Here is a 12,995-nt window from a genome sequence, read left to right as displayed (position 1 = left end):
TTTTTTCTGGAGAAATGCCACTGAAATTCTGATAAAGATAGCATTAAATGTGTACACTGCCTTGGGTAATATGAACACTCTGGCCACACTGACTCTACCAGGCAGATTCTTTAGATGGCTTAGCATGGACACAGTCCTTTCCATACCAAGGCCTTAGAGCTCCTGTTCAGCCAAACTGGATTCCTGCCTACCTCACTCTCTACTTACTTCAGTGGCTCCTCTCAAAGGAGCTGTCTGTGTGGCCAAGACTTCTCATGAGATGAAGTATACATGCCAGATTTGAGCAAGTGGCTGTTCTCACAAGAGTAACAGTGCCTTCCCTGGGAGCATGGCTGTAGGTTAAGAAGAAAAATGCCCAGGAGACAACAGGCTGCCAGGCAACTCACCATAGGGCAGAAAGGTAGCCCTCAAAGTACATGGAGAAAGAGTCTGAGAGGAAAAAACTAAATAGACATATTGGCCCCAGGGCACAGTTCCAGATCATGTTTTAGTCACCAAGGACCCTGCTAAGAATTTTCAAGGTTTGGGAAAGAACAGAGGAGCTGTCTCTCTTTCTCCATGACCTCTTCCATGTCCAAAAGGCTTGCAGGAATGAATGCAGAATGGCAAGCTCTCCACACAGTGGTCAGAGATGGATGCTTCAACTTTCACTGTGTCCCTCTGGTAAGTTGTTCCACCTCTCTGAGCCTCAGTTTCCTCATCTGTAGCATGTAGGCACTTCACAGGACTAAACTAAACAAGATTAAGAAGTATTAAAGTACTTATTGTAATGCTTGGCACATGGTCTAAACTGTGACTTTGGCCAAGCACATACCTAGTCTTCAGTCAGCACTATTCACTCCTCCCTAACGGGTGACATCGTGGGAGAGAGGGGCTGCAAGACCGACCTGTGGCCTGGGTAGATTTCAACAATTCCTGTGACAAATAAGATATCTCTGGAAGTCCTACCTAGGCATGTAAAAACTCCTAAGTGAGGCAGGAGAAAGGTAGCCCTTGCCATCTTTAGTGGATGGGGCAGCTGGTGCTCAGATGTGGACCTACTGGAAAATGACTACCCACCCACCAACCACTAGCCCCTCATTCTCTCCAAGGAGATAACTCTCTCCCAGGCTCTGTGCAATTTCCTCATTAAGGTCACCAGAGGCAGGAGGCGCACAGGTGCTGAGGAAAGATGACAAGAACAGACTGGGGAGGGCAGAGAATTCAACTTAGCCTATTTTCCAGTTGGCCTTCCTCAGCCTGCTTCATACCTCTCTTGGAAAACCATCCAGTGACTTTCCACTCAGCATGGTCAGTGGAAAGCCCAGACTCACCTGTGGCCACCAGCAGACTCAACTGTGACTCCTCCTCTGCCTTGTGCAATCCCATGGATGCCCTAGCATCCTCAGAGATACCCATCCCTCTCCAGCCTCCAGTCCCTCCCTGTGCTGCTCCAGAAGCCCCAAGGTCTGCCACCTCTGCTTTGGTTCACTCCTTTCCAGACCACCTTCACCTGCTTCTGTACCTAGTACAGACAACAGTCACTTATCCAGTGACCAGACCCTTAGGCGTCCTGGCAAGGACTGCTCTTGTAAGAGCAGAAGTCTGCCACTTCTGCTGTGGTGTCCAGAGTCCACTTCACACCTGCTCCGTACACATGGATTAACTTAGATAAAAAGAACGCTTACTGGGTGAGGCAGGAGTGGAAACTGAGCTGCATTAGACAGAGCTGTACTGTTTGCTACAACACTTTCTTCCTTCTCATGCAGCCCTAGTTTAGGAGTAAAAGTGCAATGGATCCAATGAGCTCGTCAGCCTCTCTGGACAATTTTAGTTGTGGAAAAGACCTGAGTAGGTGTGGGTCATCTGGGCATATATGGCCTTTGTCTCTCATACCCTTCACAGTTATTTCCACAAGTGGCTACATGGATGAGCAGATGCCTGTGGGCAAGGTACTCCTAGCTTGACAGCAATTCACAAGGTTTTTAGATATGACGCTTTAGGCAAAAAGCCAAAAACCATGTTACCTTGGATTTAAAGTATCTAACTTATGCCAGAACATTTGAATATCAGCACACTATGAACACTGACCCAGGCGGCCAGACCTCTAGGCAGGTCATTCTCCCTGCATGAACTGCAGTTTGTTTCCAAATGGAAGGGACCTGCCTCATCTCTCCTCACCAGACTGCTGGACTTGCCCATTTCTTTGAGCTAGGTTTTGCTTGTTTTGGTTACTCTAACAATCTTAAAATGAAAATTCCTCTAACATGTCCTGATCTCTGTGAAAACTGCTTTATAACAAATACTTGGTGAAGAGAAAGGTTGGTGTCATGCCCAAAGTTGCTAAGAACCGCTGTGTATGAGCCCATGTGCTTCAGCACCCGGCTGAAGAAACCCATTAAGACACCAGAGGTAGCTGTCTTTCAGAGGCTACACAGAAACTGCCTGCAAATGGAATCAGGCCTGTGAAGCTGCTGTGTGACGTACGTAACTCCAGCTAAGAACCACCTGCCTTTTCTTTAGGCAGCTAAAATCCCCTCTAACTTCATCTAGAGCCATTTCTTTTCTTTCTTCACACAGGAAAAAGACAAAAGGCACTTAGGCAACCTTGCGAGGCCCTGGAGTGGTGACTACCCACCTAGCTTAATTTCTTTCTTCTGCTTGCATCTCTTCAGATTTTCACTCTTGATTAATCAGTGTGGACGGTCTAAGGAAGAAGAAGGAAAAAAGATGAGAGCCAGACATATTCTTGGTGCTAAACTGAAACAATCTTTTAGGAAGACAAGTTAACAGTATCTATTCACACAGTAAATAAGCACATTCTTTGATCAACCCAAGAGTCAGGCAGTTACACCATGGACACATTCACAGGAGTAAAAGGACAGTCAGTGCAATATATTGTGTAGAAATGTTAAAAGGGAGTGGAGTACACTGAGAAAGACGGCTCTTTCAAAGAATGAAGTACTCACGGAAAATGTTAATCCTCCATTGCTTAAAAGCTTATTGTGAAAGTGGATACATTATTGCCCCCTTTTTTTTTCTTTTGAGACAGGGTTTCACTATATAGTCCAGGCTGGCCTGGAAATCCTCTCTGGAGTGCTGAGGTTACAGGTGTGTGCCACCACATGCAGCTACTATTTTTCTTTGTAGGGGCACATGCCTTTAATTCCAGCACTTGGAAGGCAGAGACAGGGGATCTCTATGAGTTCAACCAGCCTGGTCTATATAGCAATCCAACCAGGATAACATAGTTAGACCTTGTCTCATAAAAAAGGAAAGGGGGTGCTGGAGAGATGGCTCAGTGGTTAAGAGCACTGACTGCTCTTGCAGAGGACCTGGGTTCGATTCCCAGCACTCACATGGCAGCTATGAACCATCCATAACTCCAGTTCCAGGGGAATCCGAAGCCCTCTTCTGACCTCCGCGACATTGCACGACACGGGTGTACTCACATACATGCAGGCAATACACTCATACACATAAAATAAAAATAATTAAAAAATAAAAAGAACTAAAAAAACAAAACAAACAAAAACAGGAAAGAGGGAGGGAGGAAGGGAGGAAAAAAGAAAGAAAACCCAAGTAAATTCTCTCCCTACCCCTGGGAGTGGCTCTCTCCTGGGAAGAGAAGGCCTCAAACCACATCTCTATGCACTGGCTAGCTCTTCCCAGCATATACTCTGGCTTCTGTGGCCCATTAGGCCAGGGACCCAGATAAGAGAAATGGGAATGTTTTGCAAATCCTCTAGACAGAAGGAGGCAGGGGAAGCACTGAACTAGAAGAGAGGGAGGCAGTAGCGTTCCCAGTGGGCTCCTGACGACAGCTGCCTGGCTGAGCTGCCCTTTCAGGTGCCAGAGGGTCTTCTGCTCTCCCCTGGTGCAACGCTTTGCCTCTAACTTTTCTTTCATTGAGAACAAAGGTTTCAGTAAGATACAGTGACACCTCCCATCTCTACATGGTGTACAAAGCATATTTTACGGCAGCTCCTCACTCCGTTCCACACTTGCCTAGCAATCCATTCCCCATTGCAGCCACCACCATGCAGGCCGCATCCTAGGCCTCATCCTCGAATCCTCAGGCCTGCTGTACACTCGAGCTCCACTCATCGCTCCTCTCCTTCTCTATGCTTTGGCCACACTGGCCTCCTTTCACCTTCTTAATATTCCACATGCTTCCCACCTCCAGTCCTCTCACACCAGTGGCCCTCTCCCAAGCAGGTTTTTCTTCTGGCTCCACAATCCTCCTTCCCCTCAGCATCTTCTTCTTCTTCTTCTTTTTTTTTTTTTTTTAAATGTAATGTAGCACTGGCTGGCCTAGAACTCACTGTGTAGACCAGGCTGGCCTAGAACTCAAAGATATCTGCTTGCCTCCCAAGTACACCACCTGGTAAAGAAGCCCTGACCTGCACCCTCCTTTATCAATAACTTAGCCTGTTGATGCAGTCCTAGCACTTCTCTTGGTCCCGATGAACCTCATTTGGGGAGGGCCACACCTGTTTTCTTTTATACCATCGACCTATCACCTTGCCTGGTACTGGGCATATGTTAGGTGCTCAGTGAATAATGACTGACCACATAAAAATGTTATCAACATGAACTGAAGGTGTGGCTCCAATGCTACAGTTCCTCTGTGTTCTCAGGCTCCTCTGGGCCTCTTCTGGGGCACATGATGACAGGTCTTAGGGTCATTTGGTCATCTTTGCCTTGTTTTATTTTATTGAGACAGAATCTAATATATTTGAGTGTCTATTCTTCTATCAGACTGTGAGGAACTTAAAAATCTTATTCCCCAGGACTGGAAAGATGGCTCAGTAATTAAGAGCACTTACTGCTCTGTCAGAGGATCAGAGCTCAGATCCTAGCACCCACATCAGGTGGATCACAAAAGCCTTTAACTCTAGCTCCAAGGGATCAGATATTCTCTTTGACCTCCATGGGCACCTGTATACACAAAGGTATATAGATACACAGACACAGACACATAATAAAATAAGTTTAAAAGGATGCTTTAAAAAGTCTTGGGGGCTGGAGAGATGGCTCAGCAGTTAAGAGCACTGGCTGCTCTTGCAGAGGACCCGGGTTTGATTCTCAGCACCCACACGGTGGCTAACTCCAATTCCATGGGATCCAATGCCCTCTTCTGATCTCTGCAAACATTGCACAAGACAGGTGCACTTGCATAACATGGAGGCAATACACTCATAAAAATAAAAATAATTTAAAAAATTTTTTGGTCTTTTTGAGACAAGGTCTCCCTGTAGCCCCAGCTGGCCTGGAACTGGCTATGTAGACCAGGCTGGCCTTGAACTCAGAGATCCACCTGCCTCTGCTTCCCGAGTACTGGGACTAAAGATGTGTGCCACCACGCCTGGCAATAAAGTATTTTTTAAAAGTCTTATCCCCTTTCATATTCCTTCCACAGCACTCTGCAGGAGGCCTAACATCTAGGTTTTTACCAGGAGAAGGACTCCTGTGTACTGTAGGGCAGGACAAATGGAGGTGGCACACGCCTTTAATCCCAGGGGCGGACCTCTGTGAGTTCAAGGCCAGCCCCGCCCCTGCCCACTCAGATGGTAGCTCTGTCTGTCCAGTAGACTGCAGCGCAGAACACAAGCACCTCCAGTATACACAAATACACATGACACTGGGTCTAGGGAGAAAATCAGCAGAGGTGTATGGGGAGAGGACTGACTGACAGGCCTTATTCAAACCTAGAGAAGTGCAAGCACTGAGCAGTCATGTAACTGTGCATTCTCCTGCCTGTCTTTCCTGATCCACAGAGAACTCCTGAAGACCAGGACTATGTCAAGGGCTCAGGGTATAGCTCCGTGGTAGATCACTTGCCTAACTTGAACAAAGTCCTGGGTTTCACCATCAGCATCTCATAAGGAAACAAACAAACAAAAAGGAATCACATGGAATTTTGAGCAGAGCCTGGTAACACATTCCGATAATTTCTAGCACTTGGGAGGAAAAGGTAGGAAGATCAATTGGTTAAAGACCAGCTTCCACTATCTAGTGAGTTCAAGCCAGGCTGGGCTATGTGAGACCCTCTCTTAAAATTAAAAAAAGGAGGGGGGAGGAGAAAAAGAAAAGTCCAACCCTATTCCTCTAGCCCAGTGCTTAATACAAGGTCCTGAATGTACATTTACAGAATGGCAGCAACTACATCTATAAAGTTCTACACATAACTGGGACGTCAGTATGCACTAGCTGCAAGACACAACCTTTCTTTTGGGCTCTGAAGGTCTATTACCTAGTCCTGAAGCGTCAAACAAAGCCAGTAAATTTCTTCAAACATGAACAAGGTTTCTCTTACATTTAGGAAATTTCTCTTACATTTGGCTTCCTAAGAGTGATATGTCCTAATCTACAATTCACAATCTGTTGGCGTCATAGCTGACTACAACTCCAAAGAAACCATGCCTTGAAGGACCACAGCTCCAAGTGCTCTTAAGGCATTGCTGAAGGACTTCTAGGAGAGAGTGAGCTCAGCCTTGGAGCATGGGTAATAACCTGTTTGTAAATGCTTGAGATTTCCCACCTGGGCCTCTGCCTAGGACTCCTGGCCCTTAGCTCAACTGAGTTAACTATGTGGGCTCAACGTCTCATCACACACACAGCTGCTACCTGCTTCTTCCTTGGGCTACCAGGCCAGGTCCCACTACTCTCCAGAGAATATCACCCACTTCTACTTTCTGTCTTCACACTCCTGGCTGACTTGAGGTTCAGCATCAGCTGTTTGGGTCACAAAAAGCAGCCCTAGGCTGGGTTTGTAGAGAGACGGGAGACAGCTCCAGGGTCCCTCACAGGAGGTTTCAAAATTTGAGTTCACATGGACACAAGAGCCTGTGTGCACTGCTAACACTCTCTTCCTACATCTTATAAGGCAGTGCTCTGAGCATGCAGTGTGTTTTAGAGTTTTAATTTTTGATGCTGTTGTTGTTATTATTATTATTATTATTATTATTATTATTATTATTTGCATGTACATGCCATGGTATACTGCGGAGGTAAGAGGCTAACTTTTGGGAGTCAGTTCTTTCCTTCCACCACTGGTTCCTGGAATCTACTCATTCTGCAGCCCAAGTTGCCTAAAACTCATTATGTAGCTGAAGCTGCCCTCAAACTGGAAATCCTCCTGCCTTAGCCTCTCCAGTGCTAGGATTACAGGTGTGAACCACCATGCCCTTAGTGCATGCAGTTTAGTGCCAATTTACAAGTATTAATTTGAATCTTACCCTGTTCACCTCCACCCTGTGGGGTAGGCATGTGTGATCCCAGCTTTACCTAAAGAGAGGCAAGCTCTGGAGGTGGGGTGAAGATCTGTCCTAGACCTCAAGGCTAAGAGTGGGAGGGCGGAGCTCTTCCCTGACTTCTCACAAAACTCTAGACTGAAGACACCAACAAAGCCGGGTGTGACAGTGAACGCTTTTAATCCCGCCCCCCCACCTCAACTGGCCTTTTACACCTGCAATGAAATGCCAGGCGTGGTGGTGCACGCCTTTAGTTCCAGTACTTGAGAGGCAGAGGCAGGCGGATCTCTATGAGTTCAAGGCCAGCCTGGTCTACTTAGTGAGTTCCAGGTCAGCTGGGGCTACAGGGAGACCCTGTCTCAAAAAGACCAAAAAAAAAAAAAAAAATTGACACCAACTAGTCCAGCCAGACAGCAGACTAGAATGTGCAAACAGCTAGGTAGGTGGAAGGCACCCAGGGTAATAAAGTGAAGCACACAGGGCCTAAGGCATTTATAAAGCTGGAACAATCCTCCTCCTCCAGCAAAGAAACTGGGCCCCAGGGAAGTGAACTAGGCCAGTTCTCCTTCAGCACTCCACCTCTATCTCCTGCCACTCTGAAAACCTGGACACTCCCCGTCTCTGTGCCTCTTGATGTAAGGTAGAAAAACCTCCCACATCACTGCTGTGAAGATTAAAAGCAGTCAGTAGATCTGCGATGCCCAGCTCTCTGTGTGACACATATTTCTGGATGATATAAAAGCCACGTCTGGTTTGGGATATAGCAATCTCTTCTATAACCTACCTCTACTCCCTAGATGCCCTGAGCTCATCACCGGGGTGGCATGTACCAGGAAGAGCAGCATAAACAAGAAGTTAACGATACACTCACCTGGCATAGGAAGGCCTGGGTGGAAAGTGTAATGCATGCCACCAGTTCCTATAGGGACCTCCCAGTCCAGGCCTCAGCCTTCCAGAGCACCATGGCCTCACTAGCACCTTACAAAGAGCCAGTTTTGTTACCCAGAGTTCCAAGCTCTTAGAGGTGGGGCAAGGCAGAGGAGAAAGCTCAGGCCTATGCTTGCTACATAGTAACCACAGTTCACCTTAGATGAGACAGCCACTAGGGAAGACTGTGGCTTTAAAATATGCCAAGAGACCAGGAGAGATGGTACATGCCTTTAATCCCAACACTTGGAGGGCAGAAGCAGGAAGACCTCTTTGAGTTCAAGGCCATCCCAGTCTACATAGTGAGTTAGTGAGTTCCAGGCTAGCCAAGACTATACAGTGAGACCTTGTTTAAAAAAAAAAAAATGCCAAGAGGTTGTAAGAACCCTTGTGCTAACCCTGACCTTACTTCAAATAGTTTCTAAACAATACATCCTCCTGAGGATTAGGGTCTCTGCTGGCCTTAAAAAAAGGGCCCTTGAGTCAATAGGGCCTGGACTAGGTTGTTCCCTGGCTGGGGATCCTTCCCCTGGAGCAGTGGCAGGCAGGTCTAGACTAAAGGAAGGGCACACACAGGGATTTTTGTCCTTCTGCTTCTCTCTCTTTCTTGCCAAACTAAAAACTAGAGTGTCAGGTTTTAATATTACAATCAAATGATCTCTTCTGTATCTGTGTGCCAGGCTGTCCATGGGGTACCAGGTCACAGAAAGAGAGATGGCTGGAGGCTAGAGGAGAGCAGGACTTGAAGTTAGCCAATAATTATGCAAACGGAGTTCAGTCAACTCAAGGAAGGAGTTCAGGATAATATGGGAATATTTACCTTCTGTCAATCATTTACCTTCTGACCATCTACTATAATGTAGAGGGTTGAAAGAGGTCTTCAAAAATATTGATTCTCTCCCTGCCTCCTTAAGTGTGAGTGCATACACACACACACACACACACACACACACACACACACACACACACACACGTGCGCGCACATCAGCAACGGAGTGGTGGACACTCATCCATGTGTGCATGTGTGGAAGCCAGAAGCTGATATCAGATGTCTGCTTCTATTGTGCTCCACCTTATTTTTAAGGCAGGGACTCTCGCTGAAACTGGGGCTCACCATTTAGGCTAAGCTGCTGGTCAGGGAGCCCTGGGATCTGACCTATCTCCATTCCCCAGTTCTGGGGTTATAGATGTGCACACCACCACACACCTGACTTTTATATGTGAGCTAGGGATCTGAAATCAGATCCTCATGTTTACCCAGCAAACACTTTGTCCACTGAGCCATTCTGAACATTGACAGCCAAGGGTACTTTGCTACAAAAGCCAAAAGGGTCAGCCTCGAAACATTAAAGAATGAGGATTCATCATCATCTAATTTTGTCACCTCCCTGAGGTACAAATGAGGAAGGCCACACAATCTTCTCAGGTGATTCTTCCACTAAATGCTGTGGCGTTATGCTTTTGTTTTTATTTTTTGTGGTGCTGAGGATAGAAACCACGAAGGCCATGGACATGCTAGGCAAGAGTTCTACTGATGAGCTACACTGGTCCCCACTTTTTGTTTTCTAAAAGTAAACTATCTCCTCTTTAACTGTAACTCTCAAATATATTTAACCTGCTAACGGGATGAGCTACAGCGTGCTACAAACCAACTCAAGCCACCTGAGGACCTCAGCTCAGAGACAAGGGACCTAGAGGCAACGAGGGCTCCCTCCCTTCCTCTCTGGGCAGTGGCTTGCCTTGTTTAAAATCCTGAAGACAGACACCAAGAGAAGGGAAGCCCAAGAGCTTATATGGTCTGTTTATTTTCTAGAAATAAATAGCAACTTTTAAAAGGGAAGCAAGGAAAAGATCACAGAGCCAAAGTTAAAGATCTCCCTCCTTCCTATCCTGAGTTCTTCACATTAACTGCTGCAGGCTATGTTCCATGACTTCCAATCTACCCTATTCTGTATCTGAAATTTAACATACCCCAGCACTTGAGAAGTAGAAGCAAGAGGTTAGGAGTTCAAGATTATCCTGGGCTAGATAACAAGTTCAAGCCCAGATGTTGTTTTTTTTAAAAAAAAAAAAAAAAAAACACAAAGAAAAAAAAAAAAAAAATTAACATGAATTTTACATTTTTGAGATATTTCTTTCCAGAATTTGTAAAACTTTTTCTACTACCTTTGTAATCAGAAAAATAAATAAATAAGTTTTACAGGTACTAACTTCTAGTCAGATTTCTTCCTCGTCATTTTTAAACCTGTATTTGGCACAAGGAGGGCTCTGGAGACTCAAAGCTGAGTGGGAAACTCCACCAGTGCTGGGCTAGAGCCTGCCGGCCTGTGAGAACGAGGCTCCCACTCTGGCCCTAGACAGTTTCAGAGAAAGCTGTAATTTTTGAAGCAAGCTCCCATATATCGTAATGTAAAAATAGTTCCTTTGTGACCAACAGGCTGGAAGCAAGCTCTCCAGAGAGCTCTGTTCCTCTCCAGGGTGGGCAGTGGAGGCAGGATGGCTGTACTCACGGGAGCCACGTTTCCTCCAAAGGCAGAGGTCCTGGGGTCAGGAGGGAAGGTAGAATTAAGCCAGTATTCAAGATGAGCAGTCTAGACCAAGATGCAGGCAGGCTGTCTCTTGCCCCTTCTCGCTCCCCGTGTCTCCTAAATGAAAAGCACTTCGAGGTTTTAGTGGGTGTTTCCCACATCTCTGGCCAAGTAAGTCCCCATTTGTTGTAATCCAGTGCTCAGCCTGATGATGTCAGCCACTCAACTCACTTGCTCAGTTTCCACCTCTCTGTCCACCGGAGGGATCTGTTTCCCTCAGACAATGAGCCAGGCAGCTGTAACTGTATCCCAGGCCTGTCACATTTGCCTAACATCCTTCCTTCAATTTTCAGCACTGCAGCTCCAGTGACAAAGGGCTTCCTATGTAGTCACTAGCCAGGGATCCTGACATTAATCCCTCTGTTCTTTTACTGGGGAAGACTGTGGCTGTCTGTTTTCTCTGTTGTTTCCATTCACTTCTTTGGTGTATAATATGCTAATTAGGTGGGATACCTCCTCTATCTTTCCTTCTGCCCAATCCTCCAAGCTGTTTCATTTCTCCATAGTTTCCTAGCCATGGAGTGCTTGTACTTGCATAGAGTGACGGTACACCCATAGGAAAGGATGGGAAACGGCACTGGTCTGACTGGGGAACTGGGTTCAAGTCTTAGCCCTGCCTTCAATGATATGAACAGCTTTAAGGAAGCCCTTCTCTGTCCAGTTTTGGTTTCAGCATAGGTGCCCTTCCCTCCTGAAAACCCACAGACTCGGGTGACTGTAAAGTTTATCACCACATATATCCTGGAGCATTTGACTTGAGGCTAACAGCCGCCCCTGATCAGGGAAGAACTGTGCCTAAGATGCCTGGCTCTGCAGGTTCCTGTAGGCCCCTTTCTAATGGTGCTAAAACATTTCTCTGGGAGAAAATCCAGAGTTCACTGAAGGAACCCCAGGGGACATGAAGGGAGACAACATAAACTACTAGATAAGATAAACAAGTAAGAGAATCCAATGGTCCCTAGGGACCTACAAGCACTGGTTAGACCAGACAACAAGAATGTTGCATCCACAGCACACTCCACAGAGAAGACCTTGCCTATGATGGGCAGCAAGAAGACCTACGTGTGACCCCAAGCACTGTTCAGGAGACAGAGATGTGGATCTGCACCCTACACGACTTTTCTCTCAGCTTCATTTTTCCTAACTGTAAAGTGGGATAGTGGTGTCTTCGTTTTTGCATCCTAAGAAGTGACACTTGTAAGGGAACTGACATAGTGTAGATAAAGCACTGAACAGATGTCAGCTTTCAGGTTGTACAGCATCTCACCTGACTCTCATAATACCCCTAGGAGAATTAGGTAGCCAGGGTTGCGTTATTAGTCTCCTCAATGGGAGAATGAAACAGAGAAGTTCTGTGATGTGCCTAAAGTCACAAAGCTTAAAACGAAAGGGCCAGAACTAGAAACTGAGGCTTTTCACTCCTAGATAGCTCAGCACAAATGCCACACATGCTAATGCTATTTCTCCAAATGTATACCCACCCAGCTTGGCAAGGGAAACACTTCAAGTCAGCAGGTCAGATACAATGCTTATTGGCTCTGCTACCAAAATACTGGGGGGCTTTAACTGCCTTTCCCTAAAGGAGCGGAGCGGATTTGTGTACATGCTACTTCTATGGGTCAGGAAGTTAGGACAGGAGCTCTACTGGACATAACAGGCCTTTATAAGGCGGGGGGGGGGGGGGGGGGGGGGGGGCGGGGGGCGCTGCGGCCCTTTGGGGCTTAGTAAGAATTTTAATTAGCTCTCAGAAAACTTTGATGTTTATCAGGACCCAAGCAAACAGGCTCTTATTGGAAGGATGTTTGCCAGTCACAAGGCTTTTGAACAAGTTGGTGAACTGTGGCAAATAAAACATACCAGCCTGAAAACACTACAGGGACAAATTTAAACACCTGGGAGAGATGTGGGGTCCTCCCAGTACCTGCCTTCTTCTCATTGTGGATGACCTAGACAAGTGGTCTGTGCTTAGCTGTAGGATGAGACTCATAACAGCATTTCCCCCATACAGCTATTTGTGTCTGCTGTATGTGTGAATACATGTTTGTGTAGGTGTGTGCACATGAGCATGCAGGTGTTCATCCATATGTGTGCATGTGTGTGTGGAGACTGTGGAGACTAGATGTCCATGTGACTGTCTTCCTCAATCACTCTCTCTATTTTATTAAGCCTGGAGCTAATCCATTCAGCTAGGCTGCCTGGCCAATGGACTCTAGGGACACCCCCCCCCCATCGACACTGGGATTAC

The 12,995-nt window shown here is 46.5% G+C and overlaps 1 protein-coding gene across 4 annotated transcripts in view; it reads right to left on the bottom strand.

The window, feature by feature from the left end:
• The window catches only part of Pkig (cAMP-dependent protein kinase inhibitor gamma), an 83,641-nt gene that overhangs the window by 25,213 nt on the left and 45,433 nt on the right, over positions 1-12,995 (bottom strand). For 2 of the 4 annotated variants that reach the window (XM_008851015.3, XM_008851013.3), the window contains exon 2: positions 2,618-2,686. The gene's annotated coding sequence lies outside the window, so the exon portion shown is untranslated. Of the gene's footprint in view, positions 1-2,617; positions 2,687-10,672; positions 10,814-12,995 lie in introns of those variants that run through there. The other 2 variants (XM_017802697.2, XM_008851017.3) reach the window with 2 other exon arrangements.

Source organism: Nannospalax galili, unplaced genomic scaffold (genome assembly GCF_000622305.1).
Source record: "Nannospalax galili isolate Female #2095 unplaced genomic scaffold, S.galili_v1.0 scaffold205, whole genome shotgun sequence".
Lineage (NCBI taxonomy): Eukaryota > Metazoa > Chordata > Mammalia > Rodentia > Spalacidae > Nannospalax > Nannospalax galili.
Note: the sequence above shows the minus strand (reverse complement) of the source record. Positions and strands in the feature narration are given on the sequence as shown.